General features: G+C 54.8%; 1 protein-coding gene across 3 annotated transcripts in view; it reads left to right on the top strand.

The window, feature by feature from the left end:
- The first annotated feature begins 4,549 nt into the window (after positions 1 to 4,549).
- SLC6A1 (solute carrier family 6 member 1) overlaps positions 4,550 to 24,400 on the top strand; it is a 38,679-nt gene continuing 18,828 nt past the window's right edge. The window contains exon 1 of one of the 3 annotated variants that reach the window (XM_012785232.3): positions 4,550 to 4,629. The gene's annotated coding sequence lies outside the window, so the exon portion shown is untranslated. The remainder of the gene's footprint in view (positions 4,630 to 24,400) is intronic. The other 2 variants (XM_012785230.3, XM_012785233.3) reach the window with 2 other exon arrangements.

The following is a 24,400-nucleotide window of genomic DNA, read 5'->3' as shown; positions in this document are numbered from 1 at the left end:
GTGTTGGTCCCAGCATGGTATGACATGCACAAATATTTGAACATTCAACAACGAGGCTGTGCTGCCAGCAATCTGCCCCAGCGTGACTTGGGGATGGGATAACAAAATGATCTGATGTCCTATTATCTCCCGCGAGGTTTATTGTGTTTTTTCAAGTGGATACACACATTAATGTGGGGACTCTTTTGCTAATAGAGGAATGTTTGGCGTGGAGGGGGGTGTGTTTAAGGTAATAGCATTCCTTCTGAAAACAAAACAGGAGGACCTCTTTCCCTACAGGAGATATTTTCTTAGGTCGAAGGGGGTTTCTCAGTCTTGCTATAACGTGGAAGGAATCCTATGTTGTCATGGAGACAAAGTCTGCAACGAGCAGCTGATGGGGCCCTGAGCAGGAGGCCTGGACGAGGGGTGGGAGAGCAGAGCCTGGCATGGCCTTCCCCAAGCCTTTCACCCAGCCGCCTGGTGACCGGAACCTGCAGAAGGACAGTGCAACCCTTTAATTTACAGGTGAGGAAACGGGTGCAGAACGGGGAAGGGACTTGCTAGAGGTCACATAGCAGATTGGTGACAAACCTGGGCGTCCTGACTCCCAGAACAGGTCTCTTACCAGAGCATCACCTGGGTGAGCCCAGGGACAGGATTAAGGAGTTACTGGCCCAGATCCCAGCCCGCCAGGCTGGAGCTGGGGTCGCCGCTCTGCTCCTCCTCTGCTGTGTGTCTCCGTGGTGACTTGCCCTCTCTGCACCACTGTTTCCCCACGTGTCAGTGATTGGTAGTGCTCAAAATGTAGCTAGCAGTCCTCATCTTCCTGTCTTTGCCACCAGATAGCCAGGTGCCCTCAGGCAAGTCACTGCCTCTGTCTGGGCCTCAGTTTACCCATAAAAGTATTCAACTAGGTAATATCTAAGGACTATTTCCAGTTTGATGGGCTGTGAGTCTATGACTCAATGAATTTTCCCAAGTTAAGGAAGGGAGAGGACTATGATAATGATATTAACTGTAACAGTTTCAACCATTTATTGAATGCCTAGTGTGCTGGGGATCCGGCTAGGTGCCAGGCCCCTCACTTCACACTCACAGCACAGCCTGTAGCTTCTGTTCTCTCCCATCCAACCCGTTCTGCATAGCGGGCCAGTCCCAGCTTTCTTACACCTGCCTTACTCCTCTTCTGCTCAAGATCATTCAGTGGCTCCCCAGTGCCTCTCAAGGTCAAGGCCCAATTCCTCAATGCCATGGATAAGCCTTTGATGCTCAGACCCTGACCTCGCTAACGGAATCTCTTACAGACTGTGTTGTCTCTTTCTAGTCCTCCCCCATGCCTTGTACTCAGCAGGTGCTCAATAAACATTTGAGTGAATGAACACATGGATAAAATGTTTCTCTAAATTAGGCTACTCAAACTTTAGTCATTTGCAAACCAGCCACAAGTTTTGCAAAAATCTGTGCACCATGTCTATTTTTATTTACTTAAATATTTTCCTTTTTTAGATTAAATAAATGTATCTCAAAAGGAAATTTTACATCATGCTATAACTAGAAGACCAATATTACTTGCCAGAAATAGGTCTCTATTAAAATAAATACAAGGACAAAGAAGTGCATTCAATTCTAACTAGATACAGTTGTCTACCAAGGATGGAGGCCTCTCTTAGTTAATATGGCATTAGGCAGTGCTTTGGAGAGGTGTGTAAGACTAGCACCAACCTGAGACTTGCTCATGGACAGAAATCACACAGATGTTACAAGGAGCTGAACATGGAAGAGCTTTTTCACTCCAAGTTACTCTACTCCACTGCAAATTATCCTAGGTCCCACCAGTGGTTGGCAGCCTACATTTCAGGAACCCTGTTCTGCAGAACCCACAACTGCAGCTCACGAGGTGTACATGTGAGTTCTCTGAAAGACTTTAACCCAGGCTTTTTGGAAGGGCATAGAGGCCCTGTGTGAGCTTCCTCAACTTCCCAACACAGGGCCCCTTACCTAAAGCCCCTACACCAGAGACAGCACTCAGAACTCTGTGCAGTAAGAGTTTGTGGTTTAAAACCATTGGCCTGGTAGAATGTGAGCTCCCCATAACTGGAGAGAGGCAGACAGATGCTGGACGGTCGCAGAGGGAGGTGGGTGCAGGCAATGTTGTGACACTACCTGAGAGCCAGAGTTTACCTTCATTTGTAGAAGAAACAAATTTAAAGTGATGAAAAGAGAAGGGAACTCATTTCTGATCATGAATACAGGGAACAAAAGACGAGAGTGAGTGGGGTTATCCAGGAAACATGAGGGAAGAAAAGGGGATGGGAATAGTTATTATTAGTCCTTTGTATAAGCAATGCTTCATAATTCTCAACTCCACACTGGATTCATGAGAACCATTTTGGTTTTAGCAACATAAGCTAAACTCAAACTCGCATAAGTGAAGAAGAAGGAACTTAATGACATAAATAACTGATGGTGCTTTCAAATATGGATCCAGGGACTCAAACAATACTCTCGAGGACTTAGCCCACTCCCCATCTCTCAGCCCCACCTTCCTCCACGCTGGCTTCATTTTCAGGTAAGGTAAGGTCTGCTTGGGTCTGCAAAGATGGCTGCCAGCGGCTCCAGGCTGCAAAGCCTTGGTGGAGATCAAGCTTCTATTTGATAATAGTTTCAGCAAAAGTCCTAGGTAGAGTTCTCATTGGCCCAGCATATGTCACATGTCCCCTTACTGATGTGCTCTGATTGGCTACACCCTGGATCACACGTGCACCTTTGGAAGGGGAGAGTCCCACCCAACCACATGAATGATGGTGAGGAGGGGAAGTCACCCAAGTGAAAATGGAGGTGCTGTCACCCAAAGAAGTTGAAATGCATGTCAGGCAAGCAAAAGCAGCTTTCATTCTTGCTACCCTTACATTTCTGCTCAAACTGTGCTCCACATCTCCACCCACACAGCTCCTACTCAGCCTTCGGACCTCAGCTCCAGCGGCACTTCCTAGACAGAGCCTTCCTGGACCGTCTGAGCTGCACCGCCCCGCATGTGTGCTCCTGGCAGCACCAGTCATTTGGGCGTGTGTGGCTGTCCAATGAAAGCATGTCTCCCACAGGGGACTGGGACCATCTCGAGGGCTGTAGCCTGTCTTGTCCATCACTCTGTCCGGAGAGCCTAAGATGGTGCCTGACACATAGAAGGAGCTCTGTAAATATTTCTTTGAAGTACTGATGAAGGTCCATCTCACATATGACCTAGTGACCAGCAGTGGGAGAGGAATGAGTCAAGAAAGACACCAAGATTCCATGCTCATGAGTGAGAGTGTGGGGAAAGAGGCAGAGAAGTCAGGATGACCTTGGGCAACACTGTGTTGGGGGACCCCAGGATGGATGAAAGGGGGAAAGGGGAGATGGAGTGGGAGATGGGAAGTCAATCAGCAAATGCCAGCCCTTGGGACAGAGAGGAGGGGAAGAGGTCAGGGCTGTAGAGAAGAAATCCTTTCTATGAGTCCCTTGGGGAACCCAGAGGGAAAGGCAGATGTGGCCCCATTCCCAGGAGACTTTGTGAAAGAGGGTGGGGAGGTCAGGACTTGGCAAGGGGAAATGGGGGAGTCCTCAGGCACTGGGTTGGGATTGGCTGGGAGGAAGACTTCTCTGGGAGAATCCCTCCGATCTCAAGAACTGGAAGAAGGAAGGTGTCCAGGGGTTCTGCCACCATCCCTGGGTGCCTCCCGAGGCTGTTTCCCTGCAGTCATCTGCTCACCCACCTGTCCATTGCACAGCCGCGCTGTGTACCCAGGACCCACCCCTAGCTGTGGCCGGGGAGTCCTTCCCAGCCCCACACCCCACACTCGCCAGCCTGGTACCGAGAACCTGGTACTCCAGGCCACACCTGTGTTCCCATGCGCACCAGGCAGGGCAAGCTGCCCTGGGAGGAGCAGGAGGAGGCAGGGCCCCCTCACACACAGTGACCCCCAGGGAAAGAGGGCGACGGAGACAGAGAAACAGAAAGACACACCGACAGGCTGCAAAGAGCAAAGCCAAGGGGGAAAGCCATGCTGAAAAGACAGAAAGACGGAGTCCAAGATGGACAGGCGGACGGACTGACCTAGGCAGGCGGGAAGAGGCCATCAGAGCTAAGGAGAAGGCAGGAGAGGAGGACGAGGGGAGGGCGAGGGGAGAGGGACGCAGCCACACAGAAGGAGGGGGCTGGGCGAGGGAGGGGGCGAAGGGGAAGGAGAAAGAAGCAGGGGAGAAGGGGGGAGGCGAGGACGGCGAGAGCGGGGGAAGGGGAAGGGGAGAGGCTGCGGGGGGCCGCCTCGAGGAAGCAGCGCGGAGGGGGCGCGCGGGCCGGGGCGGGGCGGGCGGCGCGGGCAGGGCCCTCCCCCGGCGGGGCGGGCTGCGGGCGGCGCGGGCCCCGCCCCCGTCCCCCCCCCCCGCGCGCTCCCCCGCCCTCTGCCTTCGGCGCGTCCCTCCGCCCGCCCTCGGAAGCCCGAGAGCGCGGAGCGCGGAGAGGTTGCGGGCGAGCTGCGCCGAGCCCAGGAGCGGAGGAGCCGGGAGCGCAGCGCGGCCCGAGCCGGAGCGGCCCCGCGCCCCGAGCGCTCCGCAGCGGCCGAGCCGCCCCGCTCAGCGCCCGCCCGGGCAGCGCAGCCGCGGCCGCAGGTAGGAACGGGCGGCCGGCGTCGGGCGCGGGGCGTAGAGCCCGGGACAGCCCGGCAGGACGGGCCAGAGCCCCGAGCCGCCACCGCGGGCCGGGTGGGGTTGGGGGCGGACACCCCGAGATTCCAGCCCCCGCGCCTCGCCTTGCCTGGGGCTACAGGAAGCAACCCGGGGGCGCGGCTCCGACCCCGACGTGCGCCCTGCGGTCCGCTGGGGTGCGCGGGAGGCAGGAGGGCTAGCACAAGGGTCGTGAGAATCGCTTGCCCTTGCCTGTTGCCAAGCCCCATTGGACACAGGAGCTGGCGCTGGATTCTTACGGAGCCGTCGAAGCGCCCTATTCATTCTTGGGGGATGGCGGGGGCCCGGGAGTGAAAGATAAGAACAGCGTTTGGGGAGCCATGCGCCACTTCTCCAGTCTCTGGGTCTGCTGAGCCAGATAGAGCCGTGCCCCTGAGTTATCCTCCCAGGGCTATGGCGGGGCGGGGGCGACTCGAGTTCCCATCCTAGGACAGCTCAGGCTCTCGGGACACCTGGGCACGCCACGGCTGGGGCTGAGCGCACACAAGCTCGCGCCGCGCTCCCCCCACCTCCCACTTTCTGGAGGGATGTGGGGTGCGGGAGGTCTCTCAGAGGACTGAAGGGCTCCGGACCCTTCTCCCTTTCTTGCCTTTTGTCCCTGTGTTTACTTGGGGGGGGGGTGATGCCAGCAATGACCGCAAAGTCTCCGTACACCAGCCTTTTGTACCCGCACATTCCCACGGATGGTACCCACAGATGTCCTGTTCTATGCTTGGCTGGGTCTTTAGACAAGGAACTCAGACTGAGCTGGGGCTCCGAGCTAATATCCTCCCAAAATAGACATGAACCCCAAGGAGAAAATTGGATTTTAAAAAAGCCAAATGATAAACCATGTCGCCAGCCCCCATGTGGGGTTGGAGCGCTGCTTCCTTGCCGGGGAAGCTCAGCCTCATCCCCGTGAAGAGCTGTAAGGGGAGGTGGGTAAAATGGCTTCTGAGCTTTGGTGACACCCCAAATATCAGAGACTGTGTCAGACTGAGTGGGATTTGGGGTGACTTTTGTTTTTCTGTGACATACAAGATGGGTGTTTGGCAGGAGAGAGGGGATGTCGGGTGCTGGACAGATTCTCTGTCTTTGGGAACTTTGGGGGAAATATATTCACAAGGCAGCCTGAAAAGGCTACCGTAACTCCTGAATTCCAAAACAAAAGAGGTCAGTGGGAACTACAGGCATCTTGCATGCTCTCTTTCTCTCCGCAGCACCTGGAAAGCACTGACCCAGCCCCTCAGCAGGTCGGGCAGAGAAGCCTCAGACCCTCCCCCAGGCAGAGGAGGGGGAAGAGAACTTGTCCTTAGAGGTGTGAGTCCCTAGGCGAATGGGAGGGACCTTTTCCCAGAGGAACCAGGGCAAAATGGCTGAGCCTCCCTTGAGCCTCAGAAATAAATCATCAGGCAGGCAGCAAACAAAGAAAGCGCTCTCGTCTCCAGCCAAGCACTGGCTCCGTGGCCTGTCCTTGGAAGACAAACATTGAGTCCCAGGCAGTGAGACGTAGCCTGGCCTGTCTGGCAGAGCATCTGGAAAGTAGAGTTCCCTAAGAACCACACAGGGGTTCTTTGGAGAGAAATAGGGGACCATCTGTCTCAATGTGGGACCCTTTATTCCAGGGCTGGAGGCTTGATGAGAGTCTCCAAGAACTTGGATGGGGCCGAGGGGTGTGGGTCTCTCCTGTCTGTCCTGGATTTTACATGCCTGGCAACCCAGGAGCCCCAAAGGCTGTGAATTTGTTTACATATGGCCCAGCACCCAGAAGGAACTCAGTAAGTGTCTTAGAATAAAGCCTGCATGGAAGAAAGGTGATAGCAGCACTAGCATGGAGCTACCTGCAATGTCTACCTGTCTCACTGAATAAGCAAGGCTATAAAATGTGGCCCCTAAGTCCTTGGCCAGGAATGAATGGTCCCTGAATGAGGGTTTGCTCTGAGCTGGAGCGCTGCCATTGCTGGCCTGTTGACCTTGGGTAAGTCCTCATTCCAGGTGGAAGGAAGGAATGGAATACTGAAAGCTTCCAATGTGCCAAGCTTATAATTCCCACTAAAACCTCGTGCAGCAGCTCCTATTCCAATCCCCACTCCGGAGGCAAGGAAACCATGACACAGAGAGGGGAAGTGACTTGTCCAAGGTCACACAGCTAGGAGGAGATAAGGCAAGGATCTGAACCCTGCTCTTCTGATTCTGAAGCCAGCTGTGTCCTCTTGTGGGTCTGTGGGCCTTGGTTTTCACATCTGTAAAGTGAGATGATAGAGTGATGGTTGCTGAGGATGGGTTTTAGTGGTTGACAGTGAGTCCCCTTGGACCTGCCATCTGAGCGATGGCTGCTCCTCTGTCTTCCCAGCATATGACATGCTAAGAACAACATTAAATAAAGCACAAATGTCAGGTGGCTTCTTGCCATCACACAAAGACGCCGTTCCTAGCCTTGGCTGTGAGCTCGGCAGCTGAGATAGAGATGTCCAAAGCTGCTTGGAATTCAGAGATGTCTTTTAGCCCCTCTTTTGCTTGTGTATGGGTCACCAGTAGAGTGTCAAACCCAGCAGATTCAGCCACATCTAGCCCCTGCATCCTGAAATCATCCCTTTTGTCCTTGGGAGCTCATCCCTGTCCCCTGGCCCAAGGGGCATTCCCCTTCCCGTTGACCACAGAAGCTGCACCCCCAGCAGCCCCTCCCTCAGTCGCAGCCCCAGCACCAAACCCCGTGAGAGCCGCTGTCGCCTCTCTCCCCGCATGGAAACTGAACTGCAAGTGTCAGTGTCGTGTCAGCGGGCCTGTCTCGGCCTATGTGGGAAGAACTGCTCCTCCAGTTCCCCGTGCCGAGTTGCCGAGCTTCTCTGCCCGGACCCACCGAGGGCAGGGTGGGCAGGGTGCAGCCCCCACCAGGATGAAACGTCCTGGAATGGGCTGAGTCGCCAGGAGCAGCAGCCACCCGCGTGGGCGTCTGCTTGCCGGGGCTGCTGTGTCGAGGCAGGGCTGGCCCTCCGATGGCCGAGGCGCAGGGGCCCTTTTCGCCAGCTTCGCCCCGTTCTCTGTGCTGGCTGGGAGGTGGAGAGAAAGGAGGGTGTGTGAGAAGGCCGAGGCTAGCAGGCCTGATGCAGGCCTCAAAAGGACTTCCTGGGAAGTGGGTCTCAGTGAGCTCACGGACACCCAGCATCTTCATCTATTGCACGCACGCCTGGCCACCCCCGAGCCAGGGGAAGGGGAGAGGGAGTCTGCGGGAAGCCGCTAATTGCAGACAGCAGAGCTGCCTGGCATAGGCAGTAGGTGTGAATGCAAGCTGTGATATTTCAGCACAGACCTTGGATTCAGTCATAAACAGAAAGAAAAAAACCCACTAAATATTGTTCCAATGACAGTATTATCAATAACAGTAATAACTGTCAATTATCACTCATTAACAATATGCTAGGGAATGTGCTGTGTGCTTTCTTTATATCATTGCATTTAATTTTCACAAAGCCCTGTGAGGTGTGTAGTATAATTGTCCCTGTACAGAAGAGGAAATTGAGGAGAGAGATTAAGGCACTTGCTACAGGATTGCTGGGCTAGTAAATGGCCCTCCAGCCCAAACTCATGCTTAAATCTGCACCGCTGAAAAGTCCTGGCATTGCTTACTTGGCAGTGTCTGTGATCCCTGCATTTAAGGAGAGGGGCAGTTCACAGAGCACTTCCCCGTCCGTTCCGTCCACGGAGCTGTGCTGCAGCTCTGGGAGGCAGGGTGGCAGGATAGCTTCTGCGTGCTAGCTGGGGGGCTGACACGCAGACAGATGAGTTTGCACCCAAGTCCTGCAGCTGCTAAGTTGCAGAACTGGGGTTTGAATTGAGGTGTCCAGCCTGTTACAACATATTTGCAACCTAGACTTCAAATTCATTTAAAGCGGGTGCTGATGTTGTGCGCCCAGCCACCTTTTCCTAACTCACAGGTGTCTCCCAAATTGTCCCCACCATCTCACTGTTCGGGAAGCTGTTGAGAGCGCCCTGACAAAGCCATCAGCTCCGTTTACCGTGATCTGATATGACACGAAAGTAGGATCCGATTCGATGCGAGCTGCCTGCAGCGAATGGCCTTCTATTTTTACATTTCTCACAAATTGGAAATTACAAGGAGGCCAGGTCTTGCAGAGTGATTGGCTGTGGCAGTCTGAAAGCAGGGATGTGCCATTAGGTGGAACAGGCCATGTTAGGGTGCCAGGGGCCCTCTTGGCTGTGAAATGGGCCCCAGGCTGCTGGGGAGGATGAGATCCTGGCACATTGGCCAGGCTGAGGGATGCAGGACTCAGTGGCTGCATCCGACGGGGACCTGCAGCTCTGCCCACCTGTCAGCTGCTTGCTGTCTGCATGATCAGTGTCTCATGCCAGCTCTTGAGATAACTGAGCCCTGGCCAGAGGGACATGCAAGGTCAAAGATGCCCTGAAACATGGACAGCAGGTTGCTTTCATGGCCTTATTGTGTGATAAGGAGGTTCTGAGCAGGGAGAGGGCAGCAGCCACAAGGAGGTGAGCAAAGACATTTGGTCTTGGTATTTCGGTTTGCTGCAACTCAGTGCTGGCCACAATGCCCCCAGTCATTGGAACAGCACTTTATAGCTTGCTTAAAATGCTCTCGCAGCAGCTCCTTCTTTTGATCATGTATGAAGCATTCCAGGGAAAGAAAATACAATCCTTGAGATGCCAGAGAAGAATCTTCTGTCCAAAAAGGAGAGACTTTTTTTAAAGTGAGTTTTCTCATAAAGTCCAAGTCAGAATGACCTTGACCCAAATAAGGCCCCTCTGCACACATGAGTACATGCACATTTAACACTTGTAGAATTGTATGATTTTGCAAGCCTTTTCTCAGTTGAAGCACACAACAGCTATGGGAGCTCTAAGTGAAGGTAATATTGTTATTATTATTATTACCATCATTATCCCTATCTTTTGGATGGGGAAACTGAGGCTCAGCAAGCCCTGGACCCTCATCTCTATCCCCTGGTTCCCCAGCTGATGGGAATCACCTTTACTAAACCCACTTTTACTAAACCCACTTCTGAGTTCAGCAGGTAGCCCTTTGAGAAGGAGGCCAGACAAACCCAGATTTGGTAGGAGGCGGAACTCGGAGCACTCAGGGACTGTGTTTGCAGGATACTGTGGGAAGGCACAGCCGTGAGGCTTGGGAGAAGGGGGCCCTGGCATCTTGTTCCAGCCTTACCTGAGCCCTGACTGGAGACTAATGTCTCCTTGATTATGCCCAGAGTTTAGGGTCCAAGTGTGAGCCTTTGGCTGGGGGACCCCAGCTGCAACTAGACTTGGTGGGGAGAGGAAGGCTGGCTGCTCCAACACAAGTGTTTTTCTGGAGATGAAGTCAGATACAGATGAACACCAGGGGCCCCTGTGAGATGGAATAGAAGGATCTAGAGGCCCTGGTTGCCAGGAAGGGTGCAGAGAAGTGTATGTATCTGAGCCTTGGCCGTTTGGGACCCGCTGGAGGAGCTGGCTGTGTGTTTCTGAGCCGTGCCCAGCCAAGGGGGGAGGGTGGGGGAGGGGCTGTGGGATGGAAACCACCCATCTCTGGCCCTCAACCCACTCCCCTCTGCCTTCGGACTCTTGCCATGCTGAAGACTGAGTTCTGGGAGCTTCCCTCTGGGATGCAGGGGAGGCCAGAGACCTGAGTGCTGGTGCACCCCTGGCTGTGTGGTGAGAGAGGACCCGGCCAGCCTGGCCCTGGCCACTGTGTGGGGGGCCTCCTAGGCTCGCCCCGGGCCCGGGCTGATGCTGGGGGCAGGGGCCAGTCTCCCCATCTGCCAGAGGGAGACCCTGCGGCCCAGGCAGTGCAGTCGCTTGCTCTGGGTTGCACCGCTCAGGGGTGGACCTGGGTCTCGCTGCTACGGGCCCGGGGCTTTCCCACGCCTTCACTGCTTCTGAAACGTGCCTGAGGGAGACAGCCATGCGGGGAGGTGGGGCTTTTTCTCAGCGTTCACCGTTCCCGATGGTGCCATGAAAGGGCTGAGGAAGAGTGAAAACAACACAAAACAAAGCAACTGAAGCCAAAGCCACCAGCCGCCCTGCGCTGTCTGTGCTCGCGTCCTGCCGCCCAGCCCGCCCTGCCGCCTGAGCTGCCGGTGAGGCCTTGGCAGATTGCGCCTATGCTCCCAAGTGGCACATCTCCAGAGCTTGAGGTTGAGGACCCACCTCTGATTTAAAAAAGGAGGGGGGGCTTGGAAAGGGGAAGCAGTCTTACTTAAGAGTGTTGCGTGAAGGTGTAAAGGTAGATCTACACGTGTACGTGTTTGACGTGCACGCTCCTAACAGGCTCAGCATGGTGACACAGAATGATTAGACAGGTACAGCCCCTAGTTCTGAGTTCTGATTCTGATCCGCACACGGAGCCATGCACTTTACAAGCATTGTCCCAGGATCCCCAGAAAGGACACTGAGACTTGGGCACTCAAGTGGTTGCCCTAGGTCATACTGCTGACCCAAGGCAGAGCTGGGACTCAGATCCTGGCCCGTGGGACCTGAGCATGCACCTGCAGACCGAGAAAGAGTGGGGGAGCCGCCTCCTTCCTGGCTCAGCCTGCGGGGCGTGGGCAGGCTCCTTCCTGCCTGAGCTTTGCCTCCTCTGTCCATAAAGCCAAGGGGTTTGGGCTGTTGCACAGGATGATTGGCTGCCCCTGTTCCGGGCGCCAGCTCTGCAGGCGGGGGAGGGCCACTGCATGCCCCACTTCCTCCTCTCCTCCTCCATTTCCCCATAATAGCCTCCAAGACTAATGACTGGGGAAGATAAGAGCCCTTTTTCCAAATGGCAGTGAATGCCACTAATGACAGAGCAGATGTAGCACTGTTAATTATTTTGCGGGTATTAAATGAAAACGCCAAGCCCGGAGGAGTTAAATAGCACCGCTGGGCTGGCAAGGCTGTGCTTGAAAGTGCTGCTATGGGCCAGGGCAAAACCGCCCCCCAACCCTGGAGCTAGATGGGAGTCACAAAGCTAAAGGTCCTCTTGTTGGCGCTGGACCCCTCCCCAGCTCAGGGTCTGCAGGGCTCCGCAGAGCTGGAGACAGGAGTCGGCACCTGCTTCAGGGGATTTTTTTAGAAGCCTCTGGGGGCCTAGACAAGTTATCTTCAGGGGCAGATGTGGGCAAACAACTGGATCAAATAAAACTTTGATCACCTACTGTGTGCCAGGCTCTCCTGTGGATCATGGCAAGAAACGGGGTGCTTTCTCTGCCCCTTGAAGAGAGATGCTCACAGTCGAGGCCATGGATTCCTTAAGAGCAGGGTGCTGCGTCTTCTGGAGTCTCCAGGCCCAGCACAGCCGGGTGGGAGACACAGTAGGCACTTCCCTCTCGCCTTCGATTGCCTGCCTGCGTCCTCATGTGAGAGCCAGAGGCCACGCAGGTGGTGGCCAGAGCAGGGCCAGCTGTGAGCTCAGTGGGCAGAGTCACCATGGGGCGGGGGACAGGCCTTCTTCTCCAGGTGCCAGCAACTTGGCCTTCCTAGACAGCTTGTCACTAGGTTCTCAGGGGAGGCATGATGTGAGTGAAGAGCTGGATTTTCCACTTGCTGGGTCACCACGGCAACTCTTGTGTCCTCTCTGAGCCTCACATTGCATGTCTGTAAAATGGGGAGGTTGAAGGGTGTGATGGCTGCAGGCAGAGCTGTCTCCTAACCACTCCCAGCCCTCAGCCTGAGCCTAGAGGGTCACAGAGGTTGCATAAATGTCTGGAAAGTGACATTTTGGAGGCAGGTCAGCAGAAAAAGGGGGTGTGGTCACCAAAGACAGCTTCTGGTTCTTTCTGTGGATTTAAAATCTCAGTCCAACCCTCAACTCAGACCCCTTGGTCCCCAGCTTCCTGGACCTAGAAAGCTGTTTCTCAGGGCCTTCTAGGCTAGAGAAAGTCATGAAATCTACCCAACCTGATACCCCCATGTAACAAATGGGTAAACTGAGTCCTAGAGAGGAGGAGTCCACAGCCCGCAGGTGCTAGGACCCAGAGCTTCTCACCCCTGCCCCAATGCTCTTTCCCCTGCCCCAAGCCAGCCTAGCTCCACTGTTAAGAAATTATTAAATAGAGTTGGTGGAAGGACTCTGGTTGCCGTGACAACGGAGCCTGTGTCCCCGGGAGATAATAGCGTTGCACAGGCAGAGTGGTGCGTGCTGAATGCTGATTCGGGAGCTGCTGGAGCGAGCGGCAGGAGAGCGGAGGGTGCTGCGTCCGGGACCCGAGCTTCCCCAGGAGTCCGGCGGGGATGGGGTGGGGTGCAGCTGCAGGGAGACCTGCCTCGTGTAGTCCCGTCCTTCCTGCAGCCTCGTCAGAGGGCTAATTGCCTTCGCTTTGTGGAGGTGAGAGGCGGGGAAAGAGGCGAAGAGACTCACCGCAGGCCACACAACCTGGAAAGAGCCGGAGCTGGGACGAAGCTCCAGCTGGCCGGGCGGCCTGTGGGAGGCGCTGCACCTGAGCACCTGAGCACCTGGGCCCTCTGCAGCCTGTGAGGAGAGGGCTCCCGGGGTTCTGGTGGGCCAGGGTGACAACTCCAGCCCAAGAGGAAGGGAAACAGAATGGCAGGGTAGCTGAACATCAGCTTTGGAGCCAGAGTCACCCCTCTCGGCCACAGCCTACGCTGTGTAACGCTGGGCAGGCCCTTCACCTCTGAGCCTCAGTGTCCTCCTCTGCAAAATGGGGTGATGCCCCACCTTCCTCACAGGGTTGTTGTGAGACCACGTAAGGTGAGGCCGGTAAAGCATGAAGTCCAGGTCCTGGCATGGCTCAGTCAACAGTAGCAGGTGTTACCGACCAAAGGGGACAGGCGAGGAGAAGGAACCACTCGCAGCCATGTATTGGCTTGTAATTGGTGATGGTGGAAGGACTGGCTAGCATGAGTACAAGAACAACACACAACAGGGATCTTCCTCCCAGGCTAGCACATGTCAGCGGAACAAGTGAACAGCATATCACCAAAAACACACATCAACATTTTGCGTTTGGAGAGTGTAACTGGTGTAGCTGGCTGCAAGTGTCAAATGTGCAGTCCCTGAAAACCTATAAGCACACCGTCCTTTCTCATGGGGAAACTGTGTTTTCTCTATGCCCGCTATCCAGATGACCCCACTTGCAAACCCTTTTGGAAAATAAATACTCTCACCCACGCGCCTCGTTTCTGTCCTGCGCAGCTGGCGCCATGTATTTACCTCCCTGAGCGGGGCCTGGAGAACAGGGGGTTAACACCCTGTGAAGCCCCAGTGCGGCATTTGCATGCTGGCGAAGATGAGCTGGCAGACAGCCCCGTTCCATTCTGGAAGCGGAAAGAGGGTGCTGGACTGGGCGTTTGGCTCTTTCAAAAGCCCGGGTGAGAGAGCTGGGATCCTGGCGACTCAGACGCAAGCAACCGTTCTGTTTCTGCAGCCCCGTCCGAGCACGCCCACCCAGAGCCAGCAGCCTGTCTCTGGGTGCTCGAGAGCCGGGCGCTTGCTCGCTGCCACTCCTGGGGCCGAGGGACAGGGTGCAAAGCCGTGAAATGAAGACCTCGGGCTCAGACATCCCATTCCAGGCAGGCAAGAGAGGGGTCAGGAGACTCATTCATGGACAAATAAAGACAGTTGACATTTAACCGGGACTTCACGAGTGCACTTAATTGCAGGACGCACACACATGTCCACTTTGGGAATCGTGTTCACTGAGCAGTTTGCTCTAAGAGTCTGAGTTGTTCCGCAGCCCTGACGCCTCCCCCAGCCGCTTGCTTTGACTGCTATAGGTTAAGCTAGCGCTGGTGCGATGGCCGGACTATTTCCTGTCACCGTCTAAAAAAGTAAATAACACTAGGCCTGACCAGTGGCTCCTTATAATATCCGCCAGGTATCAGGCATTTGCTGTGTCCCAGGGGCTGCACAAACTACTTTACTTGTTCTCCCACTTAACCCTCACAATAGCCCTAAAAGTAGGGGGTTATCACTTCTGTTTTAGACAGAGAGGTTAGGCAACTGACCTACAGTCACACAGCATCCCATGGGAGCTGAGACTCCAAACTAGGTGTCCTTGTCCCCAGGACCATGGCTCCTAACAAACAAACTTCTCATCATCTTACAATGTGCCAAGTAGAAATTGTCCACAGGCTTCCTCATTGTTTGTGGAACTTAAAGAAAATTTGTTCAATAAAAATCTGATCTTACCAAATGGATAGCTTGGTCTTGCTACATAGGGGTTTCTACTTTACAAAAACGGGGCATTCATACTATAAAATTCCTTTCCAAAACTAAGTGAATGAATTAAGAACAGATGTGCTGGCGAAAGTGAGCATTCATTGGAGTCTTTTAAAAATAAAATCAGTTTTATCTTGTGGGAAAATATTTTAGACCCTGGAATCTGACCCTTAATTGACTCTGAAAATACACACACACCCTCATTCTTGCAAACTATTCTAAAGCAGAGTCTTTCTTGGCATTTTTTTTAAAAAATCCAACTGAGCTTTTATTAAGAGAACAATAGGATTTGTTGTTTTCCAAATATAAAATTATAACACCAAGCATGCTTTTTCAAAGCTCACCACCTCCAAGAGTTTGACATATCCCTAGGGATGGGGCAGCACTAACCGTGCCTTCTCTTACCGCTTAGAGGAGCTCTACCGAGTGACTACGATTGCACCTGGTACCGTGTATATTAGGATTGCAAACGCAAAGGCCATTGAGGGCCAGGCAGGTCACAGAAACAAGGAAAGAGGTTCGGAACACGATGACAGTAAAGGGGGGTCCTACAGTAAACTGGGAAGCCATCCCACCCCCTCCCAAGCATGCTAGTTCAAGTTCTGAAATTCTGAGCTGATACCCCTCAACCAAACACATTTGTGGGACCCATTTGGCCCACCAGCCACCAGTTTGAAATCCTTAGCGGTTCTTATTGTGACCTTGTATGATCTTGACCCTGCCAATGTTTCTTTGGGCCTTCAACGTGTCATCTCCAGAGCAGGGCTGATAAAGCCCCGGCGCGGCCGAGAGAAGGACGCAGAGCCCCAGCGGTGGGCGCTGGGCAAAGAGCAGCAGCTCCGCCCGCGGCCACCGGCCTGGACTCGCCTCCGTGATCCCGGGACAGCCGTGTGGGCTGCGCTGCTGCACGCGACTTATTAAAGATCGTCAGTTAGTTCAGCCAACCCCTGCAGTATGAGTTTTTCTTTTCCCAAATCTGAGTTCCTAAAGGGCCTTTCTCATAATGCCCTGGGGAGTCTTCAAGCACCTCTTGAACATGCATGAACGGTTATTTAACCCTGCGGTTTCTTACAAGCGTGTTTTAAAAGGCGCAGAGTGATGAGAAAGAATGCCAAATGGTCATCATGCCGCTCCTGCTTTCTGGTCGGAATTAACCCTCTGGCTGATTGGGCTCCGGCCTTTGCCGAGCCATCCCCCAGCGAAGTCCCCAGAGAGCCCAGCGGCCAGGGCAAGGCGGGCGGGCAGAAGGAGCCTGAACAGGGCCGAGGCGCAGCGGCCACTCCGAGGGCCGGCACCGGTGCCAGGAGGCAGCTGCCCTGCGGGGAGGCTGGCCCCGCAGCAAATGCGGTTAGAAGCCGGAGGAAATCAGTGCTGAGAGGCCCTGCAGCCTGGGGTCAAATCCCAGCTCCACAATCACTTTTGACCTTGGGCGCTGCCAGACTTAGGCTTCTCGTTGCTGAGATGGAGGCTTGCTCCTCCCCGGGTTCCAGTGAGATAGCAGCCTCAGCCTCGCGCCCCCCAGGCACGTGGCAAGTCTGTTTCTCTGCCTTCTTCCTCTGTCCTCATTTTCCTTTTCCCTTTCTTATTCCTTCCCGCACACCATCCCCACCGCTCTGCGCCGTCCCCTCCCTTTCTGTCTTTCTCCTCTTCTCCCTCCACTTCCTTGTTTCCTCACTCCACCTCCCCTCCTGCCTGCCCTCCCCCCGCCCCTGGGAATCCACCCAGACCCCATGGGGAGCTTCCAGTCCTGGGTCTGACCCCAGGACGCAGCCTCCCAGCTGGCGCCCTGGCTGGGCATCTGCTCCGGGCCGGCCGAGGAGGCTGTCCGGGGCTTTCCTTCCAGGAAGCAGCCAGGTGGCTTCCGGCATTAAATCACTCGGGAAGCAGCCGCACCCGCAGGAAGGAGCAGGCTCAGCCGCACAGTGCGCTGGAGGCCACTGCAGATGGCGAGGTCTCTTCCCTGTCCCGTGACCTCGTTCATACTGGTTTCTTGGATCAGCCCTGGTGGGAGTATTTACACCACAGAAGTCAGCAGATGCCGTGAATCGGGCCTTTTGTCTTGTGTCCTGAGAGCCTGTTGTCAAACACTTAGCAGCACACCACTGCTTTGGGGACCGGTGCCGCCTTCTCAGAAGCAAACATCTCCGAGGCTGTGTACGAACAATGCCTTCTGCCGTGGAGGCAGAACTCAGGGCAGCGCTGTGCCTGGCACGGTTGGAGCTGCCATGGGGGAGCAGACACACAGAGACCCGGGCCCATCCGTGCGGAGGCGGCTGTGGAGCTGGGGAGCTGGCACAGAGAGTTAGTATTAGTCTGGAGAGAAGCCACATTGCATAGAGTGACCAGGCCTTCCTTGTCACCGCACCACCGTCTCAGCTCAAGCATGTCCTCTGGTCCTCTCCTACGGTTACAACAGCCTCCGCCCATCCTCCCCTCCCTTGCCCTATCCCCCCCACATAGCTGTCAGGCAGTCTTCCAAAAACACCAACAGGTCAAATGTTCCCACCTTCTAAGGCTCTGATGGCAGCCCCAGTGGCCACCCTGTGCCCACCGTGGAGAGAGATAGTTAGGAGCAGGGGCTTTGGAATCAAGCTGCAGTGTTCTGGGGATCTGGGGCCATGGGCAAGTGGCTTTACTGGTCTGAGCCTCAGTTTTCTCATCTGTGCAACGGGGGTGTTGTGGGAGTTAAATACAGTTATTCATCCATGAAGTGCACTAGCATATGCACTTAATAAGCTTGTGGTGTGAGCGTGCTCTTATTACAGGGTACAGTGAACCCCCTTTTCTTGCATTCACAGCTATTTACTTCTGCTGGCTGCCTTCCAGCCGTGCTCCCGAAATCACCCCAGACTTTAGCCAGCCAAGTCAGGCCCGTCACTGTCTCTAAATACATTCTATATTTTTACCCTGTTCTCTCTGCCTGGGATGGAGCAGAAGCAGTTAGGGCCGTGGTTAAGAGCAAGGACTCTAGTCCTGCTTCTCTAGCTGTGATCATAAAAATAATGTGCCCCTTTTGCCTCCGCCTGCCGGCCCAGACGCCACTCTCTCCAGGAGCTGCCTGCACCCTGGCCCCTCGGCAGGGCACTGTCTCTCCTCCTCTGAGTGCTGTGGGAAGAACTTACCACGTGGATGGTGGTTGTCCATGGCCCATCTCCCAGCTGTCCTGAGAGCTCGGTGGTGGCAGGACTCAGCCTCCAACTCACATCCTGTCCCTCTGCACCCAGCATGGGGCCTGGCTCCATGGAGGTGTGCCGCCGATGCTGGATTGGATTGAAAATTGCTTTGACAAAATGAGGTGCTCAGCTGGGCGTCGCAGATATTAGGGCCCAGAACAAACGGTAGCAGACCCCTGACTGCGCAAGTGAGACAAGCAGGACGAGCCCAGGATGGGGAGAAAGGCAGAGAGCCAGAGTCAGAGTCCTCCTCTCCTGCTTGCACAGAAGGACAGGGAGGCAGAGGGGAAGGGACTGGCTTAAGGTCACACAGCTAGTAAGGTGCGGGGTAGGCTTCAGAGCCCGTCTGCTGGACTTCTCTGAGGTCAGCCCTGGAAAGGCCGCCCCCACCCACGTGCCCCGAAGGCTGGGCCTCCAGCTGCCACGAGTCACAGCAGCATCTGCCCTAGAAGGGGCCTCCTGGAGGGCTCACCGCCCCTGGGGGCTGGCTACCTCCTGGGGAGCTCTACGACAGCCTCCAGGCCTGCCGCTCAGCGGGGTCTCAGGTGACCTCTCGTGGCTCCCGGGAGAGCTGCAGGGTCTGCTCAGCACCGCGTGGGGCTTCGCGGAGCCAGGCCTCAGCGGTCTGGAGTCGAGCGCCAGCTGCCTCTCTTGGGTTCTTAGAAAGAGCCGTGCCTTTGTGGGGGTTTGTCCTGGAGGGAGTTGCCTGCTGGGGATGGGCCACTCCTGCACCCCACGAAGGTAGGGCTTGGGGGTTCCCCCGGCGCTCCAGTAGAGACAGCAGAGTAGAGTGGTTAGAGCATGGGCACAAGAACCCAACTGCCTGCGTCCGAGTCTTGGCTCTCGTAACTCCTACCTTGGAGACCTTAGGCAAGTCACTCTAACCTGTCTGTGCCTCAGTTTAGCCATCAGGAAAATGGGGGTACATTGATAACAGCAAGTGAACAGACAAAAGCATTTAGAGTGGGCCCTGGCGTGCTCGTAAGCATTCCCGGCTCATTTCCCCCCTGCACTCTGAGCTTCTTCCCCACTTTGTTAAAGAAAGTTGGGAGATTTTTCTTTTCTGTATGCAAGTACAGAAGAAAGCATCATGACTTCTGGAGTTGATTTCACCATTCAGTGAGTCTGTCGAGCCTCCAGTAGTTGCAAAGTTGTTTTGTTCTCGCCCCAGTTGTTGGCGTGTGGATGCCCTCTGGCCTTCTCCCCCGCACTGTGGCCAAAAACCAGGTGCCCGGGCTTTCGGAGGCTGAGAGCAGAGGGGAGGGGCTGGAGCCTCACATTCCTTGTCTGCTCCAGGGGGTGAGGCCGGGCAAACTCCTGTCCACTCTGCCACATCTCCCCCCCCCCCCCCGGCAGGCAGGCCGGACAGGTCGGATTATCAGGAAGTCTTACGTAGGCCGGTGCCTGGGAGCCCCTGCTGTACATGCAAACCTCGCAGACTGCGGATCAGAAGGTCGGGGTCCAGTCCCTGTGACCTTGGGCTCATGGGACCTCTCTGTGCCGTCAGCTACAAGATGGGACCCATGATCATTTTGGCTTCAATGTATTCGGTGCTTGCTGTGCAGGGCACGGCGCTAGAAAATTCAAATCCAGTCCTCAGTGCTCACACTGTGTGAAGTGGTTTCCACTGGTCTCATTTACTGATGAGAAACCAAAACTTAGAGGAAATAAGTAACTTACTTGAAAGTCGAAGTGGGCTGTTGTTAAGAGCAAGCATTCAGTGCTACTGAGGTGCTGCTGAATTAGTGCCACTAAATGCTACTGAGAATCGCACCCAGCTCTGCACGGGACCTCTGAGGGCTGTTGAGGCTGCTGGGAGCTTGCACCAAGAAGCAGAGCTGCCGTCCGTCATCTCTTGTGTAAGAGTGTGCAGGGGTGGGAGATGAGATTCTGTAAGGGCCGGGCCACTCTTGTGCTGTGTGACCCCTGTCCAACCACCAGCCCTCTCTGGGCTGTGTTCTTTGTCTATAGACTGCCACTATAGACCAGGTGCACTGCTGTGGTCTGGGACCAGGAAGGAGGCTGCCTAGGTCCCAGCCCCAGCCCCCACTACTCATGGGCTGAGGATTCAAGAATGGGGGCCTCCCATCTAGACCTCCCCATCCTGACCTGTCCATCTCTCCTGCAGCCTGCACCCCCCCAACCCAGCTGGCCTCTGAGGCCTCATCCAAATCCTGAGCTTTGGAGACCCTCTCCAACAGCCCCTTCTCCGTCAGAGCGCCTTCCGCACGGAGCCTTCCCCGACCTCCAGCATGTAGCGGGACTGCCCTCGGCGCCTGCTGTCCTGCACGATCCAAACCTCGCCTCTAACTGCCTGCATCTGATGGCCAGCTATTAACTGGTCCTCACATATGCAATGTTTTTCAATTACAAAGCACTTTTGCAACCATTCCTCTCTGAATGGCAGCCTGAGCTGCTATTTATTGACACTTCCTGTGTGCCAGGCCCTTGGCTGGCCTCTTTCCACACGTTACCTTACTTCGGATTCTCACACCAAGCCGATGAAGTATGAGGGTCCACATTACCAATGAGGAAACCGAGACTTGAGCAAGCCAAGTATCTAGCCCCCGGGTCAGCAGGGATTTGAGCCAAACCCCGTGGAATAATCCGGGTCACCCCTAACTCACAGCCTCTGAAGCTGCCCTGGGCTCCTGAATCACGGGGACCTTGTTCAAAATCAGCCTCTGATTCCAAAGGTCTGGAGCGGGGCCCAGGCCTCTGCATTGCCGACAGGGGTCCAGGTGACGCCGATGCTGTCCCTTAGAGAGCACACTTTGAGTGGCAAGGCCCTGGGTCACTAAGCACTTTGAGGTGCCTTTACAGTAGCCCCAGGCTGGCAAGCCCATTTCCTTACTCGTCAGCTGGGTGCAGGAGTCCTGGCTTACAGAGATGGAACGAGGCCTGCACGGTACAGCGCTTGTGAAATGCCTGGCACACAACAGGCGCTCAATAAATGCTACCTCTTCTCCCTTGATAGGAGCTGGCATGCGACTGAGTACACAACAGATGCTCAATAAAGCCTTGTCCAATTGATTGAGCCTAGCATTTTCCCCTAAGGCAGAGAATAAACTGCATTATGTTTCCCCTTGGAATGAAGCCAAACTCAATATTAATTTCTTTCTTGAACCACAGAGTTTCAAAAAGAAAGAAAAGCAAGTGGAGCAATTGCGGTGTGAAGCAAGCCTCTGTAATTTCTGTAATTACAGAGCGGAGCAAAACAAAGCAGGCGTGAGCACAGCTCCATGGGTGGAGGGGCCCTGCTCCCAGGCGGTGTGTCCCCTCCTGGCTTCTTTCGTGCCCCTCCTCCACGGCCGGCCCTGGTCTGGGACAATGGCAGCCCTGAGACTCTGGCCCTGGCCTTTTGGCCTCTGCCTAGGTCCCACCCCACGCGGCCGCCTGCCCCTCTGACGCAGTGGGACAGAGGGGGATTGTCCGAGGCGGTTCTACACATTCCCCTCCCCCGGCCTGCCATCTGCACAGGCCGGCTGCTGACAGCCAGCCCCGCTCGCTCGGCCTGCCCCCACCTCCAGCACAGACCCGGCCTCCTCGCCACCTCCGCGGGCTGCGCCTTCCAGTCCCAGCAGCTCCTGCAGGACACCGAGCCTCTGAACCTGCCCCTGCTTCCTCCCTTCCCTGCCCCTCTGCAGCCTCCTCTGGGCAGCCAGAGGGAGACCCCTAAATGTAAGTTGCATCGCCCCTACGGCTTCAGCCCCCACGTCCTCCCATCCATTTAGAATAAAACCTGAGCTCCTCGTCGTAGGCTCAGAGCCCCTGTGTGATCTGGCCCTGTCTCCTGCCTCTCACTGCATCTGCTCCCTCTCACACTGGACTCCAGCCACCTTGGCCACCTTGCTGCCTCTCAGACATGCCAAGTTTATTCCTGCCTCAGGGCCTTTGCACTTGCCGTTCCCTCTGCTTAAACGCTATATCCCAGAGAGTCACATTTCTGGCTCTTAATTCAAACTGATTTTTTTTTTTTTTTTTTTTGCTCAGGACAAATAAAACAAGCCCAAGGGCCAATTTTGACCCATTTTGCCACTCCTAATCAAGGGCTTCCAAACTCCACATGCTTTTCCTTTTCTTACAAACCAACTCCTCATTCGGGGATTGGCAGAGGTGTTCTTTCTGCTTAGTGTGGCTGTGTTTTTATAGATGGCTTTAGGACTTGATCACAGAGCATACACCAAGGAAGGGTGGGACATCATGGGAACATTCTACCACTTTCCTACCTTAACTCCATCCTTTCCAGAGCCTTCTTGAGTGCATCTTCTTCTGTGATACTAATCTGATCACATTATCACCCCTGGCCCACCCCTGAGATGGGTCCCTAAGCTCCTTAGCCTGTCATTCAAGGCCCTTCACAAACTAACCTTCCTAGCTTCACACTTCCCTACTTTTGTTCATACTTTTCTTCCACTTGGGATGCCTTTTCCCTCTTTTTAAATCTGATGAACTCCTATTCAACCTTCAAAGCCCGGTTCAAATAGCCCCTCATCTGAGATACTTTCTCTGGCTGAATTAACTCATACTTCTAGTGCTTTCTTCTTACACCCCTCAGCGCTTATCAGAGAGTATCACCATCAGCTAGAGGCAGAAGTAGTTCTTCTAGGCAGTGACCTTGTCAAGGGCACAGGCCTTGTCTTGTTAATCTTTGCATACTGAGTGTCTTTGCATCCACCCTGCCCCATGCACATAGTAGGGCCTCAGTGAAAGATTTACGGAAATGCGTCTTTCTGCTGGAAGCTGTTAGATAACTAATTCAAACTTGTGACCAGGGTGTAGTTCAGAATACAAAACGCTTGAAAAAAATTGTTCCATCGTCATTTCAGCACAGAGCATAAACCCTTGTTGAATGAATGGAGGAGTGAACGAGTGGTGAGTGAAGGCAGAGGACTTGTCACTGATGGTCTCACATTAACTGTGACCTTTTGAATGTTGCTTTGGTGGAATTTAGTTAATGAGGGCTTAGTATGCACCTGAAGGAATATGTAGCTAGGTTCTTGGTCTGCAGAACGTTGGCACCTAAGGGGGAAGAACTGGAAGACTCTGGAAGAATGACCTTGAAAAGTGCCCCAAATCATGAGAAGGTGAGAGGTGTTCCTTCCCCCTGCTCCATCAGCAGGTAAGGGAAGGTCGTAGCCTGGCAGTCACGACAAGGTGAAGGAAGCATGTGGCCTTACCACTGCAGACCCACAGAGCCGTCCTCCAACAGTGTCCCCAAGAGCCACAAACACTGGGTGTGTCTCAGGAAAGGGGAGCTAACAATTTGCAAAATGGTTCACCTTGCGGTGAACCTGCGTGCGCCGTGCTTCCCGCATGCCGTTTTCACAGGAGAGGGCAGCGACAGCGTAACACTCCAGCGTCATCGGTTCATGTCCCCAAGCCGCTGCCAGTGTGGGAGGGTGGCGCGCTGGCCGGGACCACCCTGGACCCCTTGTCAGTCTCATCCTATGTACTGGATTGGGGGGGGGGTTCCTGCCAGACTTTATTACACAATGATTATTTTTTTTATTAACCAAACGTAACTGTAGCACTCCCAGCTTCTGACTGGCCTGCGGTGATGGCTAGACCTTGAACTGGCGGAAAGAGAGCCCAGAGCAAAGAGACTGATGTTTCCGTTAGCTGCTATTCCCTGTGGAGACTGAAAGGATGATCTCCACTGGGGTTTTGAAAATGCTGAAGATGCTGAAAGACCTGAACAAGGAGCCCTTAATAAACGTTCGCTGTCACTGCTGCCCCAGCCTTCTGGGACGCCAGGCTCGCCAGGCGCAGAACTGCGGTGCACACGTGGCAGTCACGGCCACAGCGATGGCAGTGCTGAGGTGGCCCAGGCCCTACCTGTGTGCCAGGCTTGTGTCATCTGCCTTACACAAACGACCTCATTCTGCTGTCATCGCGACTACGAGGGAGGCGCCCTCATTACCTCCCATCTTCCGGATGAGGATCGCAGAGGGAAGCATCTCAGCAGCAGCCGTGGGTGCGGGGGGCCAGGCCCGGCTGGCTCAGCCCTGGGGGCCTTGCTGCCGTGCCGGCCCAGGAGCCTTCTCAATCCGAAATCCTCCAAGACGCGCCGCCGTTACATTAATTCACGGCTTTGCGTTGTTTATCTTCATATGTTCCGCATCTTCTAAAAGAGAAACCCCACGTGTGGTCATGTGGCTCATCTGGCTGAACCTGGACGCACCCCGCCCCCGCCGCCGTGTGTGGGAAATTGCAAGCACGTCTTCCTCTTCCCCGCAGTGAGCTCCTCCGAGCAGCCGCCGTCTCGGTCCCGCAAGGCTTGGCACGAGGAGGCGCTCCATGCACTCAAAGAGAAGAACTCGGGGGCTAAACTTCCTCGTGGACCAGAGGGGTG

The sequence above is a fragment of the Microcebus murinus genome, chromosome 21, assembly GCF_040939455.1.
Source record: "Microcebus murinus isolate Inina chromosome 21, M.murinus_Inina_mat1.0, whole genome shotgun sequence".
NCBI lineage: Eukaryota > Metazoa > Chordata > Mammalia > Primates > Cheirogaleidae > Microcebus > Microcebus murinus.
The sequence above is the reverse complement of the archived record's forward strand: the minus strand, read 5'-3'. Positions and strand labels throughout refer to the sequence as shown.